We start from the raw sequence: 17,873 nt of genomic DNA on the forward strand, positions 1-17,873 counted from the left end.
CACACACTCTCAACCATTTATTCAGGTACAATTGATATACAATAAACTGCACATATGTAAAGTATACAATTTGATGGGTTTTGCCATATCTACACAGTGGCACTGTGAATTAGTTGTATTTTCTAGGATTTTATACTCATCTTAGAAATTTATAGAATATGTGGAATTGTACAGCACCCTCCCCTTTCTTGGGGGCAGGGGCCTGGCTTCTTTCACTTGGTGTAATTATTTTGAGATTTATTTTTTCCCCATATGATTAAGCATATCAGTGGCTGATTCATTTTTATTGCTGAGTAGTCATCTATTATGTGGATAAAACTGTGTGTTTCCGGTTTCTGGCTATTGCAAATGGGCTGCTGAGAACATTTGTGTAAAAGCCTTGGTATGAATTTATGCTTTCTTTTTTCCTGGGTAAGTACCACACAATGGCTGGATCTCACGGTAGGTGTATGTTTAACTTTCTAAGAGGCTACCAGGCAGTTCTCCAAAGTGGCTGTTTCATGTGACATTTGCATCAGCCGTGTGTGGGTTTCAGTCCTGCACAATCTTACCCTCACCTGTGTGGTTGGCCTTTGTCACTGTCATCATTCTCATAGGGGTGCAATGGCATCTCACTGCACAGCCTGTGGACTGTGATGTAAGCAATGCCCCTGGAATCCTGTAATGTAGAAACTGCAGAACCAAGGTCACAGGACACATGACAGACCAACCTCTGCAACTCAGTGGGGACAAACGAAGACAATGCAACCAATGGTGCTGGAAAATCTGATGAGTCACTTGATGCCTGCCTTCTAGCATGCAAAATAAATTCCAGGTGAATTTATTCAGACCTGCATTTAATCTCAGTTAAGCACAACAGGGTGACTGGAGTCAACAATAATTTATTGTATATTTAAAAATAATGAAAAGAGTGGCATTGGAATGTTTCTAACATAAAGAAATGATGAATGCTTGAGGTGATGGGTACCCTAATCACCCCGATGTGATTGATATATACCGTATGCCGGTATGAGAACATCACATGTATCCAATGTGCCTATGTATCCATAATAATTAAAATTTTAAAACTTCTAAAAATCTGTTAAAAAGTATCATTGTTGGCTGGGCACGGTGGCTCACATCTGTAATCCCAGCACTTTGGGAGGCCTAGGGGGACAAATCACCTGAGGTCAGGAGTTCAAGACCAGCCTGACCAACATGGCAAAACCCCATCTCTACAAAAAATACAAAAGTTAGCTGGGTGACGATAATCCCAGCTACTTGGGAGGCTGAGGCGGAAGCATCTCTTAAATGCATGAGGCAGAGGTTGCAGTGAGCCGAGATGGTGCCACTGCACTCCAGCCCGGGCGACAGACCAAGACTCTGTCCAAAGAAAAAAAAAAAAGTATTACTGTTTGTTCCATAGGAAAATTAATATATGAGCAGAACATAAATATACAAACACATGAGTGTCCCCGTCCACATTGCCTCTCCCTCCGCAGCCTCTGTGCTTCCTGCCTCTCTGATTCCACGCACTGGCCTTCAGTCACACTGAATTGCTGACCATTCCTGGAGAGAGCTGAACCCTTCCACGAATCACTGGCTTTGCCTAAATATCACCGGCTGGGAAGGTGCCTCCCCCAGATATTCACCTAGATAATTCCTACTCATTCTGCAAGACCTGCCTCAAATTCATTCTGCAAGACTTGCCTCAAATAAATGTCACCTCCCTTTGGACTGTGCCCTGCCTGCACAGGCGGTCTCTCTCACCTGCACATTCTCACAGCACCTATCTCGTTGCTTGGGATAGCTATTTACAGATTGGTGCCATGCCCTGGTGAGTCCCTGTAGGGCAAGGACTTTGCATTCGGGGGGCTGTATTTTCACTACCCAGCACAGAGGAACCTGGTGATATGTGCTGAGTGACGGGAGTGAGCGTGTGTACCTCTTAAAAACATACATGACGCCGCAGTGGCTAGACGTTCGACATTCTGCATTTACACTTACTGAGGAGAAGCTCTCCTAAAGGCCCTTCCAGAATGGCGTCGCTGGGCTGGCAGGGCTCTCCCAGCTTTCTGAACCTTCTTGAGGGAATCCCTGGGCTGCAGCTGAGGGCCTGGGCGCCAGAGAGCAAGCCACACACCTGGTCCATCAAGATGCTCACTGCCTTAGAGTTGGTGGCATTGGTGCCCGGCCCCACTGCGCCCAGATAGTGTTATTGCATGATTTAGTGAAATATTACCTAATCCCATGACAATATGAGTGGGGAAGAGTTACCGTTTCTATGAAAATGAAGTTCAAATCTTTGGAAAGACTCAATAAAGGTGAATCATGAAAAAACATTACGTCCAACTAAGTGTGTGGGAAGAAACTCTAACAAATGGAGGGAAGTAAAATTCCACAGGAATTCCACGCTTAGAGTCTGTCCACAAGTTTTTAAGCTCTCATGTCACTTTAAATCAGCTGAAACTGACAAATATGGACAATGTATTACAACTGTGTGCTCTGACCAGGAAGTCGATATAGATCTAGATGACCCACATGTACATCTGTGTCTTTAGGCTTCAAGTGAAAATAAAATGTTATACACACACATGCAGACACATGCGCACACATGTACATGCATACACATACATACACATATGCACACATGTATACGTATGTAGGTACACATATATGTGAATATGTTTATATGTGATGCACATGTGTGCCATGCACATACCTGCACATGCCTGCATAGACACACACATATATACATCACATATATACATAGGTGCATGCAGTATATATAAATATATATGCTCATATATAATGATTTTCTACTTTAAATAATTTTGGCTGTATGCTTACTAACTACTGGGTTCACAGGAATTAGATAAGAGAGCTCCTAGTAAATATTTTAAATACTTTAAAAATACTTAAATAATTAAATATGTGTGTATATGTAAATACATATTTTGAATATTTATGTTTATACATTAAACATTTGTGTAAATATACTTCATATATTGAATATGTTTTTGCAGATATACATAGTCCATAAATTAAACCTCTGTGCTTCCTCAGTCTTCTGCCTTTGAACATTTTTAGGTCAGATGGTTGTCACAGTCCAGTTTCCCCAGAAGCCAATGATGAGATGGAGCTGGGCACACAGGGTGCTTACTATGGGATCAACACTATGGGAGGAGGAGCCAAAAGCAGGATTTGTTCAGGGGAAGCTGGGCTGAGGGGTGACCCAGAAGTGGCTTTAGCTGACCCTAGGGGGCTCCTTAGCTAGCTGGTGTTGTTTCTAAGATGGACAGAGATGGACAGCCCTTCCTATGGACACCTGGATCTCTCACTGGGTGTGGGCCACCCGAGGCAGGGATGCATCCCTGGACAAGGTAAGCTGGCTTGAAGCAGAGGCAGCCCTCAAGGGTCGGGCAGCAGGAAGCCACCTGCCACCAGCACTCCCTGGAGCTGGGCAGGGAGCTCATCGTTGAAGGGACTCTGGACAGCACACCCCGGGGCCATGACAAAGGCTGATTGGGTTAGCTCTAGAACAAGGCCTCTGTGTCTTGTGGAAGACGTCCCAAAGCAGCTGCTAGAAGCCTCTGGATTGAAAGCCCAGTGCTTTACTTATCACATCCCATTTCTTCTTTCCTTGTCCTCAGAATGCCAGGCTCCTCCACTTTAGGATGAAGAGAGTATTCAGGAAGCCAAAGTTTTAGTGGGAAATCCTGGGATTCTTTTCATGCTCAGGAAGAACTGTAAATGGTGGCTAATTAAAGGTTTTTGGCCCCAGACCATGTCATCAGATAAACACAAACTTTTTCTCCCACACATGTGAATTCCGGTGCCCAATTACATCTCTCTTAATAAAGACCCAATAACAGTTATTCAAAGAATGATGCCACTTGCCCATTGCGGAGGTGGGTCCATCTCTGATGCCACCACTGGCTGGTCCTAATTCAAAACAGCCTTTGGGCTGGGGACTTTCCCAGTTACCATGTGCTCTCAGCCACACTGCCCAGGAGGAGGGATGGGTGCCAGCTGGGGCTGCCTGACTGTTGGGAACAAACACCCTGTAGCCTTGTGGTGATGGGGGTCACGAGGTTTTGTATCCCATAGTTTTGACAAAGTTGCACTTCAGGCTGTCCTTGTGCTATGCATATGCAATTTACAAACTGGGTTCTAGAGCTTGGAAGATCCATGTAGGCTCTGACTCCAGAGAGGTTCTCTCGGTCTTCTCTGACCCTTGGCTGTCTCATCTCCCTCCACGCCTCATCCCTAATCACCTTCATTTCAACTTTTCTTCTTTCTTTTCAAAATTGGTGTTTATTTCTCTCTCTTCAATTTTCTTTATTTTTTTAACTTAACAAAGTAAAGCACACCTCTTGTAAAAAGAGACCCGGTAGGAAAAATGTATGAAGTAAAAGTTAATGGAAATTAAACAACTTGCTCCTGAATGACTTTTGGGTAAATAATGAAGTTATTGTAGAAATTAAGAAATTTTTTGAAACTAATGAGAACAAAGATATGACATACCAGAATCTCTGGGACACAGCAAGGCAGTGTTAAGAGGGAAATTTATAGCCCTAAGCACCTACATCAAAAAGTTAGAATGACCTCAAGTTAACAACCTAACATTGCAACTAAAAAAACTAGAGAAGCAAGAGCAAACCAACCTCAGAGCTAGCAGAAGACAAGAAATAACCAAAATCAGAGCGGAACTGAAGGAGCTTGGGACACGAGAAACCATTCAAAATATCAATGACTTACTGTATGTTTGTGTAAGTGTGAGTGTCTGTTAATAAGTGTGTATGAGTGTGTCTTTGAGTGTGAGTGTTTGTGTGCGCATGCACACACATGTGTACAGGGCACCAGGAGAATGGTTGAGGCTGGCCTGACTCAAACATCTGGGGCCTGAGGGCTGGTGTCACTTTAGGACAATGTAAGATTCTTCATCTTAGGACAGTTCACACATCTTCATATGCCTCCTTCTCATCATTAGAAAACTGTGTACACAAAAATGACATTTAAATTGTTGGAGTTGGCTGGGCACAGTAGCTCATACGGTAGTAATCCCAGTGCTTTGGGAGGCAGAGGCAGGAGGATCGCTTGAGGCTCAGGAGTTTGAGGCTGCAGTGAGTTATGATCTCACCACTGCACTCTAGCCTGAGAGACATAGCAAGCCTCCATTTCTAAATAAATAACTGTGGTAGCCATCTTCAAAGATTCCAAGGACTTCAAAAGGATCCTTGCCTCCCAGTATTCATGCCCTTAGGTAGTCACTTCTTGTATAGAGTCAGGGCTGGTCTGGGTGACCCACACAATATGGCAGAAGTGATGGTGTGTCACACCCAAGTCTGTTTCATAAAAGGCTCTGTGGCTTCCATCCCTGTTTCTGGAGTCATCGGCTCCAGGGGACCCTGCTGTCATGCTGGGAGCATCCTGGCGAGGCCTGTGGAGAGGCCCACGAGAAGAGGCAGTGAATCTGACCAACACTCAGCAATCCCTGCCAGCACTCCCCGCCCACCATGTGAGTAACCACCTTGGAACTGAATCCTCCAGCCCCCGTCAAGCCTCTGGATGGCTGCAGCCCTGGCTGACACCGGACTGCAACCTCAAGAGAAACCCCAAGTCATAACCACAGACATTGTGAGACAGCAAATATTTATCACTATTTGAAGCCATTGAGTTTGGGGTAATGTATTATAAAGCAATAGATGACATATAATAGGACAATGAGTAAAAGAAGGATCTTTGAAAAGATCCTTCTTGTTTAAAAATCCTACTTGCTTTCTCAGTAGGTTATTAAAAATTATACATACACGTAAAAATGAAGTTTCACATACATAACTTTAAAAATGGAATTGCATCAATGTTAATGTTTTCAGGTGATTTATAAAAATGTGATGACCGAAAAGAAAAATATGAACCATATGAACCATGAAAGGTGACCCTTAGACTGTGGAGCTCGCATTCATATTCCCCTTCTAGCTCTTATCCCTCGACAATTCCCAGTGAGGCTCCATCAAAAGGTGGCCGTCCGCGTGGAGGATCAGTGGAGCCACCACACAAGGGCAAGCAAGAAAGACACCACGTGACACTTCCGAACACGAGATTGCCTGGAGGTCTCGCAGGCGCGCATTTTACTTCAGAGCTCAGGTCTTATTCTAACTCTTGGTTGCTTTCTCCTATCTTTGGCATTGGAGTGTAGGCCAGAGTCTTCTTAAGACCGTGTCTTCCAAAAAATATCCTAATTTGAAACAAAGACCGGGTTGTGACAGACAGATCATTTGTGATGATAAATTCTTTCCCCACTTTTCTCTCTTTCTGGAAATAATTTTAAAAACAATCCTAGTGATTCTCAGAGGCCATTAGAGTATCTCAGAGAAAGCATGGGCATTTGACTGAGTAGGGTGGACCCTGGGCTGTCCTGAGCCCCGAGGGTGCTTGTGCGGCTGCTATGACAAGGGAGTGACATGTGGGCCCCACTCTAAGCCTGTCAATCATCCCGGGAGGCTATTTCCAGGTAGGGGGCGGGGACTCCCCCTGTTACAAGAGGCCCAAGAATCTCTCCCAAAGAGGAGGCAAAGCAAAGAACTTATCTGAAGGAAGGCTGCACTGAGTCTTTTTCTGGAAAGGTGATCTGCCCTCTGTGGTTGGAAGCACCGGAGGGTCAGTGTGACAGTAATGACAAGTTGGACCCAACCGTGAACCAGATCAGGAGAGAGGGCAAAGCTGGCACCCCACGAATCCAGAGGAGGGGTCTTGTGCCACGGGAATGTATCCTGGGGACTTGCAGGAAGTGTCTGAGAGAGGTCGCGTGAGGATAGAGCCAGAAACTTGTGCCTTCACCTGGTGAGTGCTCTGGAACAGCCTGTCCTGGTGTCTGCGGCGCCTGCTCAAAAGAGAGAGCAGAGGCTCAAAGCTGTTAGGACCAGATGGGGCTCTGGTGTCACCAGTGAGGGCGAAACCTTCTCTGACTGAAATGTGTTCCCCCTGCTCCTCGGGGACAGAGGAAGGGCAGCATCTCTGTCATTTCGTATTTGTGAAGTGGAGCCACCCAGGATACCTGGCCCTCCCTTCAACCAGGATTCGACTGTGAAGGTTCGGTATGGCCTTGGAGCTCACTGTGTCTTCTGATTCCCGACATGAGAGAGGTGTCGCTGTACCTTTGTCCTGACAGTGACCTTTGTCCGAGAATGACTGCACCTCGGTCACTCAATAATTCAGTGCTGATGTGAGAGCTAAGACTGCAACAGAGGAGCTTCCCTGGACAAACGCCCCTGACCTAAGGACAGCAGTCTATCCTTTCCCTTGATAACGCCACCTCCTCATTGCCATTTGACTGTAGGGAAGGCCTTGCAATTCAGAAAAGAATTATGACAAGGAACAGAGAGAGGGTGTGGTGTGGCTGGGTGCATCCTGGCACTACAGGTCCACCCTTTCAATACAGGCTCCGGGCTTCGTGTTGCCTTCCCCCCATGAAGTTCACGGGCCTCGTGAAAATAAGGCCCTCAGGTGTCTACAGAACAAATTCCACAAGTTGGTGAAATGATGAAAGGGTATTTATTTGGGGATGGTCTGACATGAAGAAAAAATATTTTGATCATTGGTTTCAACATTTCTTTTTTTTTTTTTTTTTTTTTTTTTTGAGACGTTGTCTCGCTCTGTCGCCCAGGCTGGAGTGCAGTGGCGCGATCTCGGCTCACTGCAAGCTCCGCCTCCCGGGTTCCCGCCATTCTCCTGCCTCAGCCTCCTGAGTAGCTGGGACTACAGGCACCGCCACCACGCCCGGCTAATTTTTTGTATTTTTAGTAGAGACGGGGTTTCACTGTGGTCTCGATCTCCTGACCTTGTGATCCGCCCGCCTCGGCCTCCCAAAGTGCTGGGATTACAGGCTTGAGCCACCGCGCCCGGCCTGGTTTCAACATTTCTAAAACTAACAACATAACATTTTCCTTCAAAATATCAATAAAACTTCAAAAAGCACTGCAGTTTCCGACCTGTCTGAGAAAGAGTGAGCCCCAGGGAGAGCTGGTCAGAGGCACTTGTGAGCCCGCCATTGCCTTGCCGGTGATGAACCCCCGACGGCTAAGCCACAGAGCGCTCCTGCCAGCAGCCCCTGCACCGCGGTGGCCAATGCAGGCAGGTGCTTTCAATCGATTCCGTGGAAAAGGAGCTGATTCAAGGATTTGGTGCAAGTCTTGTTTTGGGGAGGTGATCCCAAGGAAGACTGCAAGTAGGGGAGGGAACACAGGCAGCAGGAGGTGTCATCCAGCAAGTAACTGCAGGGACGGCTGGAGCCCAGTTTCCCTGGAGTCCTCTATCCACAATGGAGAACACACCCAAAGTTATTCCAACCAAGCAGTGAGAAGTAATTTTAAATTATGAGCATACATTCACCATTCATCTTTATATTGTGCAATGACAGCAACTATCAACATTTAACTCCTAGGCAGAGTCAAGGAAATCATGCCATTTGTATTTTGCACGTCAGAATGTCCGTATGTTTCTTACCAGAACGATGACTGCGGGAAACTCACTCATCTGATATAAAATCACGCTTCTCCATGGGCACCCATCTCATCATCCCAGTCTCCTGGCGACAACGCCTGGATCCTTCTCCCTGAAAGGAAGGAAGGATGAGAGGGAAAGGCACAGTGGCCGTCCCACTTTCCCTTTCCCGTCTTGCTGGTGTCAGCTGGAGTGATTGGCTAATTCAGGGGAGTGATATGGGTGGGAAGGGATGTGATAGGGTTGCTTGGCCGGGTCTTCTTTCTGCGTTGGAAGTGAGTTGGGGGTGATGGAAAGTGTGGGGGCATCCACGTCCCCTTTGCTCCGTCACAGCCATGGCACACTGACCTTGGGCTTGCCCTGGCTCTCTGAACTCTCATGCATCACAGGTCCTGCAAACTCCGTGCTCCTGGGGCACAGGAATGCTCTATAGCAATCAGAGGGCAAGGAAGGGCGTCAGGGACATACAGTGCACCAATCTCCTCTGTGGACATGCATGCTCCAGTGCCCCGTCGGGCTTCACTTACAAAGCACTAGTCAGAGATAAAATAACAAAGAATTTCAAGACGGTCAATGACAGCAGAGAACACTGAACCAGGCGCAGGGCCCTTCTCAGTGCTGGGCCCGTGTACCTGCACAGGGCTCGTACTCCTGCTGCTGGCCCTGGCCGAGGCCACCAAAGCCCCCTTCTCGGTGGGTGGAGAACTGCTTCCCGCATGATGTGCCTGTGATTTTCCCCTCGGGGAAACCAAGGGAAAGCCTCAGGCAGAGAGAGAGAGATGCAGGTGTCCCCGGGGATGGCCTTTGCCCACGTGGAGAGGAGGATCCACAAATGTTTCTGCTACAAGGCAGGTTTCAGCAGAAGAGGGCTGTACTTCAAGATTTGCAGCACACTGAGAGCTGCCGTTCCCTGCAAAGCAGATCTAAGACAGGAGCGTTGGTCACCCGGCGGTTTTTCCTGTGTGGGTCCCACCAAAGTGAAGATTCCCATGCATTTCCCTTGGCCATCTCCCCTTGCTGCAGAGCCTTTGCTTTGTCGCCCTTTGTGTACATTCACAGTTGCCGCTGGCTGATGCGTGCACGTGCGGAGCCTGCCGCACAGTTGCCGCTGGCTGATGCGTGCACGTGCGGAGCCTGCCGCACAAAGCACAGAGTTCTGTATTTGGACCAGGTAGGCTTTCTGGGAGCTCCAGGTTCTGCTGGGTGTCAGGAAAAACACTGGCTACAACTGGAAAAGCATGAATTCCCTCTCATCCTCACAACTGCCCTGGGCCCGGCACTGCCACTCACATCGTCTCAGGAAGTAGGAGAAGCCTCAGGCTCTTATGACGCGGAGGCAGCCGGCCCCAGGCTGTCAGGCCACAGCCCCATTTCCCCGGGATCACACTGCTTCAGGGGCTGTGGGTGGTGTTTCTGGGGAGGGATAGCCACACCCACCTGCTGGGAGGAGGCTGCTGAGAGGCCTTGGGAGTCCTGTGGAGGGGAGAGTCCTGTGGAGGGGAGAAGTACTGCCAACGTTCAGCGCTTCTCTGCACACATGAAATGCCTCTTCATCAAGGTTGCAGTGCTTTGTGAAAGGAGCTTGAAAATTACCCAATAGTAAGAGAGGAGACAACAGTCCAGATTTACCCAAATCCCTGGGGCTGGTGCATTGATACTTCGGAAGTCAAATTATGAAATCTTGCTTCAATTTTCAGTGGGCTTTCTTATTTGATACACTCCTTTTATTAAGATTGTATTAAATGCCTATTATATGCAAAGAGTTGTCAAACAGCTTCCAAATATTTTGTCAATCCTAAAGATAAGACCAAAGAGATTTTTGCCCTCATCCTGGTTCTAGCCCTGGCTGGCTTAGTTTCCATCAGAGCTAGAGCAGGCCCTGGCTGCTCATGGAAAATGCAACACGAACCCCGGAAGCAGCCAGCAATGAGCTTTCCACCCAACACAGCCGTCCCGGACTCACCGGTGTCATCATTCTGTTTGTGTGTGATGCATTCCTAAGACTGCCTCACACACGTGTTCCAAGCCTTTCAGCAAACATGGTTTTTACTAGGGTGTGGGTCACCCAGGAAAATTAAATTTTATCAGTTTATCAAATATTTATTGAAACTCTGCAGCAAACTGGAAGCACCAGCATATTCTTGAGCAAAAATGGGATGGAGCATTTTTTTTTCTTTTAAAATGTACAGAATCAAGGCTGGGCCCAGTGGCTCACGCCTGTAATTCCAGGATTTGGGGAGGCCAAGGCGGGCAGGTCACCTGAGGTCAGGAGTTCCAGACCAGCCTGGCCAACATGGTGAAACCCCATCTCTACTAAAAATACAAAAATTAGCCGGGTGTGGTGGCACATGCCTGTAATCCCAGCTACCCGGGAGGCTGAGGCAGGAGAAGCACTGGAACGTGGGAGACAGAGGCTGCAGTGAGCTGAGATTGCACCACTGCACTCCAGCCTGAATGACACAGCGAGACTCTATCTCAAAAAGTAAAAACAAAAACATACAGAATCAGTAAAAGACAAGACAAGCAAGCCAACACCTTTTGATTTGCTAACACATGAGGATCCAGAAAGAGCCACAAAGACTGACCAAGATACAAAGAGTGGAGCTGTCATAGCTGCTTTCCCCAATTCCTCCAATGGAGGGAGTATGTGAATGGATCCTGATGTATTGGTAGGAGTTTTTTCACGTGTGAAAATCTCCCCCAAAGCCTTTTCACTATCTAAATAATTAATTTTCAATAATTCACTGTCGAAAAGTCATAAATATAGATTAAAAACTTTTAAATTATTTTTAGGTCCAGTTTCTTTTGAATTAAATACACAGAAATGAGATTACACCCTAATATTCTGTTTGATGACATATTCTTTTCCAGTGACCATTTTGTGAGCATGATTTCATGTGCACAATCATGTCTACACAATCTTTATTCATAACTGCATATTATTGTCATCAGATACCATAATTTATTTGATGAACCCCTATATTTGAACATTTCCAGTTGTTTCTAATTTGTCATAAATAAACACACTTGAGTATGTGTCTGTGTGCACTATTATTTATTTATTTATTTATTTATTTATTTAGAGACAGAGTCCCTGTCACCCAGGCTGAAGTGCAGTAGCGTGATCTTGACTCACTGCAACCTCTCCCTCCCAGGTCCAAATGATTCTCCTGCTTCAGCCTCCTGAGTAGCTGGAATTGCAGGTGCCCACCACCACGTTTGGCTAATTTTTTGTATTTTTAGTAGAGATGGAATTTCGCCATGTTGGCCAGGCTGGTCTTGAACTCCTGACCTCAGGTAATCCGCCTGCCTCAGTCTCCCAAAGTGCTGGGATTACAGGAGTGAGCCACCGCACCTGGCCAGTGCACTGTTTTAATCATGACTTTGGGATTCATGCCTAAAACTAGAATGGACAGGATTTACAGGAGAGGAATTGGAGCCACAGCCTCTGTGTGGAGGGAACAGTGGGTGCAAAGGAGCAGATGAGGGCCAGAGAGAACAGAGTTGGTTGTGTTCCTAGAATATACTCAGTTTAATTGGAAAGCTGACTCAGCACAGAGAGGAGCTAGGGGTGGTTAGAAAATGTTCTCTGTCCTTATTCCAAGTATTGGAAAGGCTTTGGCGAACTGGGCTGACTACAGAGAGAGTGTAAATGCCTCTAACCTTCTGGGTAAGCAAATTGGCAAAATGTATTTGGAGTTTTAATAATGTTTATACCCTCTACCCTAGAAATACACGCTCAGGAATTTATTCTACTGCACATTTATTGAACTACCATTTACATTAGGAAAATTTGTAAACAGTTGAAGAGTAAAAAACTCCTCTGAATTTCCAAATGAAGGCATGTTATACAGCCAACAGATAATTATGTTTTGGAATAATAATTTCAAATCTGGCAAAGAGTTCACAATTAGAGTGACCACATATCCGCATTTTCCCATTAGAGTCCTACTCTATGCATGCGGCCCTGGTATAATCATGGACGGTGTACTCTTCCAGTTCCTGGTCACTCTGTCCGTAATGTGACACTGAACAGGGCAGGCCGTGAGACCAAGTACACTTCGTGTGCTGTATAAACAGGCTGTGGGCCAATATGTCTTTAGCAAGTGGCTTTCTGGGAAACTAGCTCTGATTTGCAGAATTTGCCAATATCCATGGTGTAAATACACCAGCTGTGGCCAATTTCAAGCCACAATGTGAGGTTACTGCAGGCATATTTGAGATGAGATTAGCACAGTCGGTCCTCCCAAGCCAGGCTAAGCTGACTCAGCATATCTCCGAGTAAACTCAACACTGTGTGGGCAGTTAATCCACAAGGACAAGGGTGGTTATCCTGGTTCACACAGATGGAGGTACTTTTATTCTTTTCTCTGTGTTGGAGGAGAGGAAGAGGGAATGCTCCCTTGGAGAGGGAGTCTGACTCCCACTGGGCCGCCATCTCTGCAGAAGGTGATCCCTGTGCACCGGAGGCAGGGCAGATGACCCCGCTGATCCTCAGGGAGGAATGCACTTCTGTGCTCCGCCACTCCAGTCGCCAGGCAGCTGCTCCCTAATCCACGCGCCATTACCCTCAGGGCAAAAGGATGGCCTTGGATCTCTCTTTGTGCTCCTGTCCCACCAGCCTTTCAAGCTGGACAGGGTAAGAATGTGGAGCGGCGGGACAGGTAAGCTCACTGAAAAACTGCCTAACAGTATCTATAAGAGGAAATGAGGGAGGTCCTAAAAGAAAACAACAGCACGAATATTTAGAGGAGAGGAAAGCTGCTAGAAGCACTGGGCATTCTTGTTCCTGTGCTTGATAGATAAAAATCTTTTTTGTTTTCCAGTTTTCCAAAGTTTTCAAGTAATGCGGACTGTCATTAATGTGTCATTCTTGTCAAGACCATGCTAGCTAGTCTTCTCTGCATCGTTGTAATTTTAGTATACATGTTGCTAAAATCGTTAATCTGCATCATTAATGCAGATTAAGAAGAACCCAGTGCCAGTTAGCTATGCCCCGGGGAAGGGACTGATCATGTGTCTGCCTTTGTTGGAAGTCTTCACTGTCCACAATGCCAGGCTCCATTGGCTTTTGCCTCTGAGCCATAATCACAAACTGCATTGCCAGCTGGATCCCCTCCCTAGGCCAAGCTATGAGTGCAAAGATGCCTGGATGGCCACTGTGTATTCATGGGGTATCCTTCCGAGTGTGGCCAAAGTCTGGTAGCTCTTGCATCTGAAGGTATTTAAACACTTAGTTTACATTTTTATACATTCATTTTCTCAAGAAATATAATTGTCCTTCAGTATCACAGAAGATTGTTTCCAGAACTCCCCATAGATACAAGAATCTGTGGATGCTCAAGTCCCTAAGGTAAAATGGCACTGCTTTTGCATATAATATATGCACATCCTCTCATTTACTTTAAATCATCTCTAGATTACTTATAATACCTAATATAATGTAAATGCTATGCAAATAGTTGTTATGCTGTATATCTGAAATTATATTATTTTATAGTTGTATTGTTATTTTTTCAAATATTTTTGATCTGTAATTGCTCGAATTCAATGCTGGTTGAGTTTGTAGATGCAGAACCCGTGGATACGAACAGCCAGCTACATTTAAGTAGCTACCAGGCACCAGGCATTGCTCCAGGCATTTGAGTTAGGTTGGTGAACAACAACAAAAATAGAGAAAAACCCCTTTCCTCATGAATCTATTTCTTGTGGGGAGAAGACAGATGGTAAATTATACAGTGTGTTGGAGGTGGTCAGTGCCTTGAAAAATGATAGAGCAGAACAAGGGAAATGAGAAGTGTTTTATGGGAAGGAGGAAGTTTGTCTTGGTTTTTAAATCCTTTATCCCCTCCTGATTAAAATATCAGCCATGGCTGTAATCACTGATAGGGACACCAGGAGCATAAACTAAACTTCCTTTTCATAAATTTTTCATTAGTCAGTCACATAATTGAGTGAAGTCACGTGTTGGTCTAATGAATCTCCAGCACAGAACTTTCCAGGTCCTAAGTCTGTGTTCACACTCCTGTGTGTACAGCAGTGTCTCACTGCTTTGGAAAGCAAATCCTCTCTAATGAACCCAGGAGTGAGGCTGTAACACCTGGTAGAGCACAGAAACTGAAAAAAACTTCATTAAAAAAATCTAAAACTTCATTAAGAGGAACACAATTTGCCCAGTCAGAGGAGCATTAAAAAAATTAAAATGAGTGGGCTGGGTGTGGTGGTTCATGCCTATAATCCCAGCACTTTGGGAGGCTGAAGCAGGCAGATCACCTGAAGTCAGGAGTTCGAGACTAGCATGGCTAACATGGTGAAATCTCATCTCTACTAAAAATACAAAAATTAGCTGGGCGTAGTGGCGCATGCCTGTAATCCCATTTACTCAGGAGAAGGAGGCAGGAGAATTGCTCGAACCCAAGAGGTGGAGGTTGCAGGGAGCCGAGATCATACCATTGCACTCTAGCCTGGGCGACAGAGCGAGACTCAGTCTCAAAAAAAAGAAAAAAAAAAAAATTAAAAAGAGTGAAGAAAGCCTACAGGACTTAAGAGACACAACTAGGTGAAACAACATGTGCATCATGGGAATCTCCAAAGGAAAAGAGAAAGGGGCAGAAAGTCTATTTAAATAAATAATGGCTGAATACTTCCCAAATCTGGGGAGGAAAATGGACATCCAGATTCATGAAGACCAAAGATTTCCAAAAAGGTTGAATCCATAGAGATCTGCACATAGATATATTATAATTAAATTGTCAAAAGTCAAAGAAAAAATAATTTTGAAAGCTGCAAGAGAAAAGCAACCATGATGTACGAGGCAATTCCTATAAGACTAACAATAGATTTCTCAGCAGGAACTTTGCAGTCCACAATAAAATCAGATGACATGTTCAAATTACTGAAAGAAAAAGGAGCTAAGCACAACCACTACACCCAGCAAAACTGTGCTTCAAAATGAAGGACAGATAAAGACTTTCCCTGATAAACAAAAACTAAGGGAATCTGTTACCACTAGAACTACCTTGCAAGAAGTGTTAATGGGAACTCTTCAAGTTGAAGAAACAGAGGCTACACAACAACATTAAACCATATTAAACTACAAATTTCACTGATAAAAGGTAAATAGACAAGCATAGAATATCATGATACAATAATGGTGGCATGTAAATCATCCTAAACCCTAGCAAAATAGTCAAAAGACAAAAGTATTAAGAATAATTAAAACCACAAAAATGCATTAATGGATGCACAATATAAAAAGAAACTCAGAAATAGATAATATGAAGTTGGGGAGGAGTAACAGGGTAGGACTTTCATATATAATTGAATTTAAGTCTTTATCAGCATCAGATAGACTTTTATAGCTATAAGAAGTTAAATGGAAGCCTCATGGGGTAACTACAAAGAAAAAATTCTATAGAAGATACACAAAAGATAAAGAGAAGAGAGTCAAAGCATATCACAGCAAAAAATTTAAACCACAAAGAAGTAAGGCAAGAGAAGAAGAGAGGCACAAGTAAACTTCAAAACAGAAGACAGAACACAATGAACAAAATGACAATAGTAAATTATTACCTTTCAATAATCACTTTAAATGTAAACAGATTAAACTCACCAGTCAAAAGATGTAGAGTGACTGAATGGGACAAAAAAAAAAAAAAAAAAAAAAAAACAAGATCCAGCCATAGATTTAAGGACACATAAACAGAAGTGATGAATGGAAAAATCGATTCTATGTGCAAGTGGTTACCCTAAGAGAGCAGAGGTAGCCATACTTAAACAAAATAGTCTTTCAGTCAAATACAGTGATAAGAAACAAAGAAGAACATCACATATTGATAAAAGGATTGATTCGACAGGAATATATAACAATTACAAATATATATGCACCCAGAATTAAAGCACTTAATATATAAAGCAAATATTGACAGACTTAAAGGGAGAAATAAGCAGTAATATAATCATAGTAGGAGACTTTTTTATTTTTTAAGGTCATATTTATTTCTTTAAAATTTTTCTTTATTTTTATATTTTTGGATTTTTGTGAATACATAGTTGATACATATATTTATGGAATATATGAGATGTTTTGGTGAGGGCATGCAATGTAAAATGAGCACATCATAGAGTATGGGGTATCCATCCCCTCAAGCATTTATTCGTTGAGTTACAAACAATCCAATTACACTCTTTAAGTCACTTTAACATATACAATTAGGTTATTATTGACTATAGTCACCCTATTGTGCTATCAAATAGAAAGTCTTACTCACTTTTTTCATTTTTAGTACCCATTGACCATCCAAACCTCCCCACGCAGACTTCCACTACCCTTTTAAGCCACTGTCAACCATCCTTCATAGTAGGAGACTTTAATACCCACTTTCAATAATAGATATATCATCCAGACAGAAAATCAAGAAGGAAACAGCAGACTTGAACAACACTGTAGACCAAGTGGACATAACAGACTTATGCAGAACATTTCACCTGATGGTAACAGAATACACATTCTTTTTAAGTGCACACAGAACATTATCCAGGATGGAATATATGCTAAGTCACTAAGCAAATCTTAACAAATTTGAGAAGATTAAAGTAATTCCAAGTACCTTTTCTGACCACAGTGGAATAAAACTAGAAATTAGTAACAAAAGGATGTCAGAAAAACTCACAAAAACATAGAAATTCAAAAACATGCTCTTGAACAACCATGGGTTCAGAGAAAACATGAAAAGGGAAATTAAAATGCAAACACACAAGTTAGAACAAAAACACAATATACCAAAACTTACAGGATACAGCAAAAGCAATACTAAGAGGGAAGTTTAGAGCAATAAATCCCTACATTAAAAAACAAAAAAGTTATCAAGTAAACAACCTCAAGGAGCTAGAAAAAGAAAAACAAACTAAGTGTAAGATTAGAAAATGGAAAGAAATAATACAGATTAGAAGAGAAACAAGTGATACAGACCAAAAAAGCAATAGAAAAAAACTGACAAAACTACAGTTTGTTTTTTGAAAAGATAAAATTAACAAGCTATTAGAATAACTAAGAAGAAAGAGATGAAACTACATAAAATTAGAAATAAAAGAGGAGTCATCACAACCAATGCTACAGAAATGTTAAAAAGTTTATAATGGACTGTTGTGAATAATTACAAACCAACAAATGGGATAACTTAGAAGAAGTGAATAAATTCCTAGAGACATACAACTACTATGACTGAATCAAGAAGAAACAGAAAACCTGAACAGATCAATAACAAATAAGGAGAATGAGCCAGTAATCAAACACCTCTTAAAGAAAAGCCCAGAACCAGATGGTTTCACTGGTAAATTCTACCAAACATTTAAAGAAGAATTAATACCAGTCCTTTTCAAACCCTCCC

The 17,873-nt window shown here is 43.7% G+C and overlaps 1 long non-coding RNA gene across 1 annotated transcript in view; it reads left to right on the forward strand.

Moving 5' to 3' along the window:
• Positions 1 to 12,798: 12,798 nt before the first annotated feature.
• Positions 12,799 to 17,873, forward strand: part of LOC141407155 (uncharacterized) — an 86,566-nt gene continuing 81,491 nt past the window's right edge. Inside the window, exon 1 of the long non-coding RNA XR_012414683.1 lies at positions 12,799 to 13,148. This is a non-coding gene — a long non-coding RNA (uncharacterized lncRNA). The remainder of the gene's footprint in view (positions 13,149 to 17,873) is intronic.

This window comes from Macaca fascicularis, chromosome 7, assembly GCF_037993035.2.
Source record: "Macaca fascicularis isolate 582-1 chromosome 7, T2T-MFA8v1.1".
NCBI classification, from domain to species: Eukaryota; Metazoa; Chordata; class Mammalia; order Primates; family Cercopithecidae; genus Macaca; species Macaca fascicularis.